The sequence below is a fragment of the Schistocerca piceifrons genome, chromosome 11 (assembly GCF_021461385.2).
Source record: "Schistocerca piceifrons isolate TAMUIC-IGC-003096 chromosome 11, iqSchPice1.1, whole genome shotgun sequence".
Classification (NCBI taxonomy): Eukaryota; Metazoa; Arthropoda; class Insecta; order Orthoptera; family Acrididae; genus Schistocerca; species Schistocerca piceifrons.
Genome location: NC_060148.1, coordinates 67,661,469 through 67,672,634, shown reverse-complemented (window position 1 = coordinate 67,672,634; position 11,166 = coordinate 67,661,469). Strand labels below are relative to the sequence as shown.

The 11,166-nt window shown below is 40.4% G+C and overlaps 1 protein-coding gene across 1 annotated transcript in view; it reads left to right on the top strand.

The window, feature by feature from the left end:
- Nucleotides 1-8,197: 8,197 nt before the first annotated feature.
- The window catches only part of LOC124720108 (L-galactose dehydrogenase-like), a 100,391-nt gene continuing 97,422 nt past the window's right edge, over nt 8,198-11,166 (top strand). Inside the window, exon 1 of the mRNA XM_047245400.1 lies at nt 8,198-8,584. The gene's annotated coding sequence lies outside the window, so the exon portion shown is untranslated. The remainder of the gene's footprint in view (nt 8,585-11,166) is intronic.

Here is an 11,166-nt window from a genome sequence, read left to right as displayed (position 1 = left end):
AGCTCTAATGCCATAACATGCACTATAACAATGATACCTACCCATATGATTTCAATTGACACCATTCTGAAAGCTGTGCAGCTACACAGAATTTGTGGCGTTCTGTGTGAATGGTAGCATAGTGTGTCACTAGAGAAAGCCGAAAGCTGTAGCGTCACGTTAGCTGCCTGTGTGAACCTGGCTCAAGTGTAGGAAGTTCTCACACATAAATTTACTGTATTAGTTGCAGGGCGAACCCAGCGACTGGTGTAATTTTCAGATCGTTTAGTATACATATAACCATCTTTTGATGCTCATGACGTCTTGTATAATACAGAAAATACCTGTATGAGGATAGTAATTTCTCCACATGTGCGTCTGACGGTGATGTTAAGATTCCTGGCGACAGGAAAGAGCTGCTAGGATATAGCACTTTCTACTGTAACTTCGAAAAATTCTTTGAGTGAAATTATACCCAATACATGTTAAGCCTTATTCAGCTTCCTGAAATAAAGTACTGTACCTCAATTCTGACAAGTTACAGATAATATTTTTACAGTTTTAGAAGTGTTTGAAAAATACACTCCTGGAAATGGAAAAAAGAACACATTGACACCGGTGTGTCAGACCCACCATACTTGCTCCGGACACTGCGAGAGGGCTGTACAAGCAATGATCACACGCACGGCACAGCGGACACACCAGGAACCCCGGTGTTGGCCGTCGAATGGCGCTAGCTGCGCAGCATTTGTGCACCGCCGCCGTCAGTGTCAGCCAGTTTGCCGTGGCATACGGAGCTCCATCGCAGTCTTTAACACTGGTAGCATGCCGCGACAGCGTGGACGTGAACCGTATGTGCAGTTGACGGACTTTGAGCGAGGGCGTATAGTGGGCATGCGGGAGGCCGGGTGGACGTACCGCCGAATTGCTCAACACGTGGGGCGTGAGGTCTCCACAGTACATCGATGTTGTCGCCAGTGGTCGGCGGAAGGTGCACGTGCCCGTCGACCAGGGACCGGACCACAGCGACGCACGGATGCACGCCAAGACCGTAGGATCCTACGCAGTGCCGTAGGGGACCGCACCGCCACTTCCCAGCAAATTAGAGACACTGTTGCTCCTGGGGTATCGGCGAGGACCATTCGCAACCGTCTCCATGAAGCTGGGCTACGGTCCCGCACACCGTTAGGCCGTCTTCCGCTCACGCCCCAACATCGTGCAGCCCGCCTCCAGTGGTGTCGCGACAGGCGTGAATGGAGGGACGAATGGAGACGTGTCGTCTTCAGCGATGAGAGTCGCTTCTTCCTTGGTGCCAATGATGGTCGTATGCGTGTTTGGCGCCGTGCAGGTGAGCGCCACAATCAGGACTGCATACGACCGAGGCACACAGGGCCAACACCCGGCATCATGGTGTGGGGAGCGATCTCCTACACTGGCCGTACACCACTGGTGATCGTCGAGGGGACACTGAATAGTGCACGGTACATCCAAACCGTCATCGAACCCATCGTTCTACCATTCCTAGACCGGCAAGGGAACTTGCTGTTCCAACAGGACAATGCACGTCCGCATGTATCCCGTGCCACCCAACGTGCTCTAGAAGGTGTAAGTCAACTACCCTGGCCAGCAAGATCTCCGGATCTGTCCCCCATTGAGCATGTTTGGGACTGGATGAAGCGTCGTCTCACGCGGTCTGCACGTCCAGCACGAACACTGGTCCAACTGAGGCGCCAGGTGGAAATGGCATGGCAAGCCGTTCCACAGGACTGCATCCAGCATCTCTACGATCGTCTCCATGGGAGAATAGCAGCCTGCATTGCTGCGAAAGGTGGATATACACTGTACTAGTGCCGACATTGTGCATGCTCTGTTGCCTGTGTCTATGTGCCTGTGGTTCTGTCAGTGTGATCATGTGATGTATCTGACCCCAGGAATGTGTCAATAAAGTTTCCCCTTCCTGGGACAATGAATTCACGGTGTTCTTATTTCAATTTCCAGGAGTGTAGTTTACTCTCAGAAATTAAATACATGGCCATTCAGCTATCGATTAGTTTGCTTCTGAATCGGAATTTCCAATTCTTTGGCTGAAATCTAGTAGCAACCTGTTAAAGCCTTCGTACCAGATTATAAAACCCTATTTTGAACTCTATAAAGATATCCATATTTTGTTTGGAAAGTTTTACTTCTAGAATTGTGATAGTGAATTCTACAGCTCACCTCTAAATCACTCTTGTTATGAACTATGTATTATGCTAGAAAGCAAGGCAAGTGTGATAATCCCTTTATCTCTAAATCCATTATTTCAATATCTTCCATTTTTAGCTTAACACAGTAATGTGATTGCACCCTTCTAAAGAAGAAATAGAGCTTACTTTTTTTGATACCCTGTCACATGAGACAGTACTAAATGAAAGTATACGAGCAATCCCCTGGCACTAGGTCGAATAGATTTCGTTACTTTGCCCAGATCTTTGCTTTAAACAGCCACATAGTTTTTTTACTATCGTTTCCCCATTTGCTGGAGTGTCAGCTGCCTGTTATTTCTCTATTAAAGAAATACACGCAACCTCCTTCTTATCTCTGTTACTGTATTCATGGCTCTTAATTTTCTACAAACGTATATGACTCCTATACATTTCGATAAATTCAGCAATCAACTCTCGACAGAACTTACATTTATCTGCCATTTTAAAATACACTGTGCACACACAGACAAGAAACACTATCGCCTGTCCAAAATTACTTTAGGATTGACGGCAAGGACAGAAGTGGTAGGGTATGGGGGCGCTGAAGGCCACCAGCAGGGCCAGGCCACTTTCCACCAATATCATGATGATGACGATGTTTAGTTTTGTTGGGCTCTCAACTGCGTAGTCATCAGCGCCCGTACAAAGTCCCAGTTTTTCATACCATCCAATTTTTTTACTCAGTCCAATTTAGCCACTGTCACGAATGATGATGGTGGTGATGAAATGATGAAGACATCACAAACACCCAGTTCCCAGGCAGAGAAATTCCCCAACCTGGCTGGGAATTGAGCCTGGGACCCCGTGATCGGGAGATAGCAACAGTAGCCACTAGACCACAAGCTGCAGACCCACCAATCATGCTATCTGCAGCCAGCCCTCCATCAAAACACTTCCTGCTTGCAGTGGGCTTCAGTTTGCAGTCCTACGCAGGATCATCGCGACCTATGACTTTCTGTGTGTTCATTTATACAGTTATAGGAGTTATTCTTTTATTTGTTGTTACTGTTATTCTTTGTTACTGTTATTCAATATTACGATTGTTCGTTGTTAGTATAATTCGTTGTGTAGAACTCTATGATGTCACCAGTATGTTCCTCGCAAGCCATAAGTGGAAAAGTGATTGTCTTATGACAGCATCGAAATAGTTTATATGTTATGTACCAAATTTGAGAATGAAAATCTTAATGATGGCCTGCAGCCTCTGTCAACAAAGAAATAGACAGAACTGCTGCTGCTTTGAATCCAGACTAAAGCACTATTGTGAAGATTAGGAAGAAAATGTTCGACTAAGAAAAGACAGCTGAAGAACCATCAAAACATAGCACCTCTGGCAAAAAATGTCGAATTGATAAGTGGATTACCAGTATAGATTTGTTTGCAGAGGTTTATCATTATTCTCGCAGGACGGGTGATTTAATGCTCAGGAATTTACCCGTCACACTTAAAGAACCAGCACTTTTTCAAGGTAGTTGCACATCTCTGTCCACAGTTTTCACTATGGACATTTCTGGGCCTTATGCAGTTGGTGGAGAGGTAAGATATAGCTGCATGGCGATGCCGATTTTTAAGGTACATCCGCCGTAGCATAAATATCGACGAAGTGATGTGGCTTGCCGAAACGTGGGTTGGTTCTGTTCATGTCATCAAGTAGGGCGGGACAGAAGACACAGCTTATGGAACAATGGCAATGCCTTCTGGCATGTGGGGCCAATGTAGTCTTCTCCATGCAGCACCCACTAGGACTTCTCGAAACAGTCTCTTCCTTTTTATTTAAGAGAAAACATGAGATTTACAAAGTAGTTCGAAGATTTTCTAATATAAAATTTTGAAAAACAGTTAACATTTATTCCAGGTAATACTGTTTAGCCTACCATTCAGTTGTTGTTGACAATGCACATACCATGGCAAACCGAAAGAAGGAAATTATTGATTGGCTTCAGCATCATAATATCAATGTAAGTGGTTATCTTAAAATGGTGGAGCTTATGGAAAAAATTTCTATTCATAATCCACAGTTTCCTCTATAGGAAATAGATGAGGAAAACATGGGTTCACAGTCAGTAGACTACCACCTTACCATTGCCATTTAAACCTAATAGAGTTATTATGGGCACAAATTAGACATTACCAGGAATAATAATAAATGTATCATGTCTGCAATCGAAGCACTCCCAAGGTAAGCTGTCAGGAATGTCAACTCTGAAGGGGGCTCAAAACTGTCCAACAAACATAAGGCATCATTGAAGGAGCATGACAGAATGAAGCTTGTTTGGAAAATTCAGAAGGCAAAGGAGACAATGAAAATTTCATTAAATGAAAGTGACAGTGACAATGATAGTGACGAGAACGACATTGGTGGAGGTTTTCAACAGAGCATGGGTGGATTCAGCTATATGTTTGGAGTGTGCATTTAACATCTGCAAGTACCTACATATCAAAATTATATCCCATAATTTTTGAAAGTTTAATAAGGTCTTGATAGAACCAATTCCAAAAGAAGTTCATCTCAGGAATTCAGTCTGTATTACACAAAATAAATATTACTGGTTACAATATGACTGCTATTATACAGAGACCCTGTCATTTGTATCATCTTCGTTCGTCCTAAACAACAGAGGTTCATCTATTGCAGACACGTTTTTCCACAATGTAAGCCATTGAATCTATTTTTCGTGTTACTATTATTTAGTTTGTGATACACGTTTATTACTGAATTAACAAAATTGTATCATTTACATTGAAGACTAGCTATTCGTAATATTACATTAAAAACTATTTTTAATCAGAAGAAACGCAGAATTTCCCCTTTAAGAGATTTTATTTTAAACAAAAACTTTGAAACAACCAATCTGATGACGTTACATGGGTATATGGTGCAATTAGCGACTGTAATCCATGCAGCGCTATAGCAAACTGGCAAAGTTTTGGTCAGAGTGTCATGGCAGCGAGCCACACCCCCATGGCTTCAAAACGTAGTACGGCTGGGATACGTAGCGCCATCTCCCCTTATTCTTACCTCCATGTTCTCAACCATCTGTCTGCACAGATATTATGTGCACAGGCATTTGTGCAGAGAGATCTTTGCATGTGGGCAGGCCTTAATGTAAACACATCCGTAAGCATTTGCAGAACTTAGAAGTTACTTGCTAGTGGACATAACCATTTTTCATTCCCATTCTCCTGGTCTGCTTGCAAACAAAGCGGAACAATTATAACAGTTGCAGCATCTTGATAGTCTAACATTTCAAATCAGAGTAAATATCGCGCAATATTACTGCACATTTCACTGAACTGTCTACGAAGAACTTCAATAACTTCCTACAAAAACTACACAATACATAGACTATGTAGAGGCAGCTTATGCGGTCAATGATGTCAAAATTATTGCGCAATATTTCTAAACATGCAGTAATATTGAACATGTAGGGATTATATTGGCAACTTGTGCAAAATTATTGATCATATGGAAACATCTGAAATATATTGCTTTTCCTGGAAACATTGTGCGTGTTAGAAGTGTCTTGCGCTAGTAAAACGGCTAGCTGCGTTGACATTTCAAACTGGAAAGCGGCACCTCATGACTAACTACTGTCTCACCTGGGTGCTTCGGCATATGAACAGCTGACACGAAATTCTACCAACAAGTGGAAAATGATTTTATATTTGCAGCTATAAAATTCGTGTACTTTTCCTCATTTTGATCGCTCATTTATATATGTGCACTAAAAATATTAGCGAGTGTGCTAAAATGGCTGACTGCTATTAAGAGAAAAAAATGGTGCTAATTACATTTCACTTGTGCTTAAGAACTTTCACCTGATTGAAAGAAATCGTGTAATTGCTATTTCTGGAACACGTGTCTGACCACATAGTAAAAGTAGACTCAAGATTAAACTGTAGTCAACATTTGTTGTAATGTATGTGGTCACATTAATTATGATTGTGCATTAAATACTGAGAAATATACTAAGGTATTTAAGCTTTTCTGACAAAATTAATACAGGACCATACCATACTGGGACATTAGTGATTACTTTAAATACATTTGTATTTTAAATGTAATTATTACTCTATGCCTGTAAATTGCTGTAACATTGTATAACTATTTGTCCAAACCAAGTAAACAACCTTCAAATTTCATAAACACTTCTCTTTTAGTGCTTGGTATATGACACAGAACTCTCATATTTTTCTAGGCATCTGCATCACTGGTAAGGCTGACTCATTGATATCTTTATCCTAGAAAAGTTGAAACTACTAAGATTTATTAAGTCTGAAACCGAAATCTAGATCACTACCATATGAAAGGTCACGTCCATGAACAGCACGTCTTTGTGATGACTCATCCAACTTTTCTTTGCTTTTGGAATAAGGTACTTTTTTTAGTGTATTACAGTAATACATTTAATGTTTTAAGTCACTGAGAAGGATGGTCTATAAGATGCAGTGATCTATTCAAGCCGGCTGTGGTGGCCGAGCAGTTCTAGGCGCTACAGTCTGGAACCGCGTGACCGCTATGGTCGCAGGTTCGAATCCTGCCTCGGGCATGGATGTGTGTTATGTCCTTAGGTTAGTTAGGTTTACGTAGTTCTAAGTTCTAGGGGACTGATGACCTGAGAAGTGAAGTCCCATAGTGCTCAGAGCCATTTGAACTATTTTGATCTATTCAATATTCGTTTGATAACTCTGATTTTTTTTTCTTCCCCCCCCCCCCCCCCCCAACAGGAATACTGTTAGCGTACAGTACAGAGGCTCGTATACAGAAGAAAGTGTAGTTTGCAAGCAGCTGTTTTCTGCTTACAGTAGGTCCTAATTTATGAATACTAAAACCAATTTTAATAGCTTACTTGTGCCTACCATCGCAATTTGAGATCTAGCACCTGATTGAGCTACTTATTAACTCTTTCACTGAGTTCGTGATGGTAAATATAAATAGCTTCAGCTTCAGTGCTATTTGAAATGAGGATATTATGTAAAAACTCAGTTAGTGGTATCTATTATGCATTTCTTCCCCACCTTAAATAGGAGGTCATAATCTGGAATAATTTGCAGACAGCTACGCGAGCTTTCAGAATTCAGAAAGAGGCCATTAGAATCATAAAGTATATAAACCTAGAAACTCGTACAAGCCCTTGTTTAAGAGTATAGGTATTCTATCTTTACAGTGTATTTATGTTATGGAGACTACCGTTTTTAAAACAAAAGGAATGGGCAAAAGGTAGCAGATTATTTAAACGGTGCCGATCATCACGATAACAATGTTTTTGTTGTGATCTTGTCTGAATACTGGTTTGATGCAACTCTTCACACTACTCTATTCCATGCAAGCGTCTTCATCTCCGAATAAGTACTGCTACATACATACTTCTGAACCTGATTACTATATTCGCCTCTTTCATTGTATAAATTCTATAAAAATAAGTAAATTCCAGCAGCAAATACAAAACAACAGACGAAACATAACAAAGAAAGAAAGTGAAATGAGAACAAGCAACTTATAAGGTAGTAGCTATTTTCAGAATGGTAAAACACTCGTAGCCAGGTGTTCTCTGAAGCCGAGTCGGTATGATCGCTTTACACCGATTTCCATTCCCGGAATTTCAGCGCAGACATTCGCTGCGCGTCTGTGCTGTATCGACAATATCCTTGCCACTCTTACTTTTGCTGACTGCTGTAGACTCTGAGCATATTTGTATTCGCGGTTTGTTGTTTTGAAAATGATTTCAAAAATAAGTGGAATGTGGTCTTTGCAGAGTGCATTGAAATATATAAATCACTGCCAGCGTTGTGAGATGTTAAAGCAGATTAGTACTTCAACAGAAATATTAACAACGATTTGTTGATGAACCATCATGGCGTGAAATGTTTTTTTTTTTTTTTTTTTTTTTTATGTTGTTCAACCTTCATTCTGTCAACAATTTTTCGTGAGCGAATGTTTGAAGGTCCTTTATGCCAATTATCATCCATATTCGTTTTTTCTGCTTTCCAGAAAGTGGAAGTGTTGACACAGCAGCAGCGTCTTGATAAAAAAAAAAATACTAACCAGAATCAGTATTGCAGAATATTATTGCACGTTTCTCTCGAGCTATCGAGGGAGAACTTACGAAGTATTGCACAACATTATTGAAGTACTGTCTACACATAAACAAGTGTTTCCCGATAGCACACCTCTGATAATTTAGTTAACTGATACATCTGGTGCCCTTTTACGTAATCCGACACAGATACGACTTAAGGAGCTGTTATCTGCAAATGCACTGTCTAGGTTCTCTATTTAAGAGGCTTCTGGTACCCACAGTTCATTAGCCAATGGTGTTCGTAGCGAGTGGCAGGAATTTTTGACAGAAAATAGTAAGGTTAGTTTTTTTTCATTCATTCGTAAGGTTAATTTTTAATTTTATTCTTTCTTTCTTGTACCGCAGCCTCCACAGATGCGGAGAACGTTCAGGGATGTGCAGTGAATCAATTTATATGTAAGACATGAAAATTGGGTAAAAGCTGCATATAGATCACCCTCGCATTTTTAGTACCTTGTTTGCCATATCCTTATGCCAATGATTCCTTAAAGACTCGACCTCCGAAACATAAAACAGCTTCAAACTACTGAAGCAATAAATGAAAGAAAAAACTGAAACTTCCTGACAAAAAGAAACAACTGGTTCGAAAAATTTCACTACATCAGTATAAAAACTAACCCATTTTGGGAGACATTGGCAAAATTAGATATCGAAATGTACAGTGTTGTTGTCAATGCAGAAAACGATAAGTGTCATTGCATGTTAAGTGGCCAAAATTTAGGTGAGCTCTTCACTTGACCATATTCAATTTTGATAATATTTTTGCAGGATGTACAAGGGAATTACATGAGCCCTTTTCAAATTACAGCTCCATAAGTACTATGGTTGGGCCACTAGACTCCCTTTTGTGAAGCATAAATTTTTGATATTATAACTTAAATGAATAAATCATCAACTTTATTGTATCATTGCTCGTGATTTAAGGAATGCCGATTTTTAAAGTCATCTGCAGCTTGTCAGCATTTCAAGAAACCCTGCAACAAATGACACCTTGATTGCTCAAATAACAACTTAGTTACCTAAGTTCAAAGTCTACTCAAATGTTAGATTAGTCCATTTTAGTTCATTATCAAGAGGCCATATCTTAAAGGGGATCACTCAGATTTTTGGCTTCATTAAAAAGAGTATATTTTGTTTGATCAGAAAAAGTTGTTTTTATTTTTGAGACTTTGCATTTAAGAACAAATAAACTTATGTTTTCATTAGGTTAAGACCATATACATTTGCACAGTTTTGTTTTGGTCAGTAGTGGCTTTGCCACTTACAATTGTACTGTTTATGGTTGCCAGGCTGTATGGTTTCAGTTCTCATTGATTCAGTTGCTGTAATGTGCTGATAACAGCAATTACAGTTGATTCTGGCAAGCTGTAATGTTGACCCATGCTTGTTGATGATGGAGCTGAAATGACAGAAATAATGAATTGGTCTGGAATCCAACAAACATACTGCTGGCTGGCAAGTAGAATGAATGTACAGGTCCATTGGGATGCATGAAACTGATTAACACATCATGTTCTTCATCTGAAATTTCAGAGACATTACCAATTCACCATTTTCCAACATAAATTCAGACAGGGTATAGGCCTGGTTGTGATAAACTATTCACTGACTTTGGCCAACGTTTAACACAAAACAATTTATATAATTGAATACTCTTACAATGCATATTTGGTTTTCATTCAGTGGCACAAATTGATGATTCTCTCATGTTTCTGGCCACGCGGTCTAGGGTGCCATCTGTCTGTGTGTGTGTGTGTGTGTGTGTGTGTGTGTGTGTGTGTGACAAATCTCATGTTGCTGATAGTGAGCAGTCAGTTTTGAACCTTTCTTCTTTCTCAGTTTTTAATGCTTCAGTTTCTTCTTTTGAAACAAAATTAATTGTATTGCACTGATATTCTTTCTGCAGTGTTTAAACAAATCAGTTAGTGTCAAAATCTGGTCCTTGCTTGGTCTTTGAAGGCTTGTTCTTGATGTGGAGTGCTTTACGGTTCCTCCTACTCAATCATAAGGAGATTTTCCATCATGATTTATATCAATAAAGTTCCATTCAGCTGAGATTCCAAAGTCATTTTGATGGTTGATGATATCAAAGATTCAGGATTTTTTTGAAGTTTTTATACTGTGTTGCCGACCCATCACTGAAGTAGATTTTTTTCGAGGTGACACTTTAGATCTTGTATGAACTTCACGAAAAAAGCATGTACAATGATTGTGTCATGCCACAGGCTGTCACTTATGACACAGTAGCTAATGCTATTGATGGGTAACTTATTTCTGAAGTACACAACACATGGCTGCTTGGCTGTTATCCCAGTGATAACATTGAGCTGAATCTTGGACCAGCCATGTCAGCTGGTTAAAATCCCACAAGCTATTGACCGAGCTGTTCTTTGCCATTGTCAAGTGATACACTACTGTCGTGTCGCCGTGGCCTCGCTGTTATATAGACACACTGCTGGCTGTCACGTCACCGGTTTGCTATTCCTTACCGACTGCTGTAATGTTTTTATCCCGCGTCCGTCGTGCTTGCTTGAAACTCGCGATGGCCAGATCTCAGGTTTTTCAGATATTTTTATTTCTACAGCTTCTTTTACAACCCATCCCAAAATCCATTTGTCCTCACAATGACAATTGTTTTGTCGAATAGAATTAGGTGTCGATTTTGTGAAGTGTGTTCTGCCGTGGCTGATTTCTCAGGATAGCATAGGCATAAGCGCCTCCCGTGTTCCATCTGGCGTTGCTCCACAGTGTGTACTGTTTGGCTGACGCAGCTGACATGTTATTTTATACACTCCTGGTGTTCTAAGCCCTAGTCCCACCACACCTGCTTGTGGGTCACTGTAAGCATCACACAAGAACAC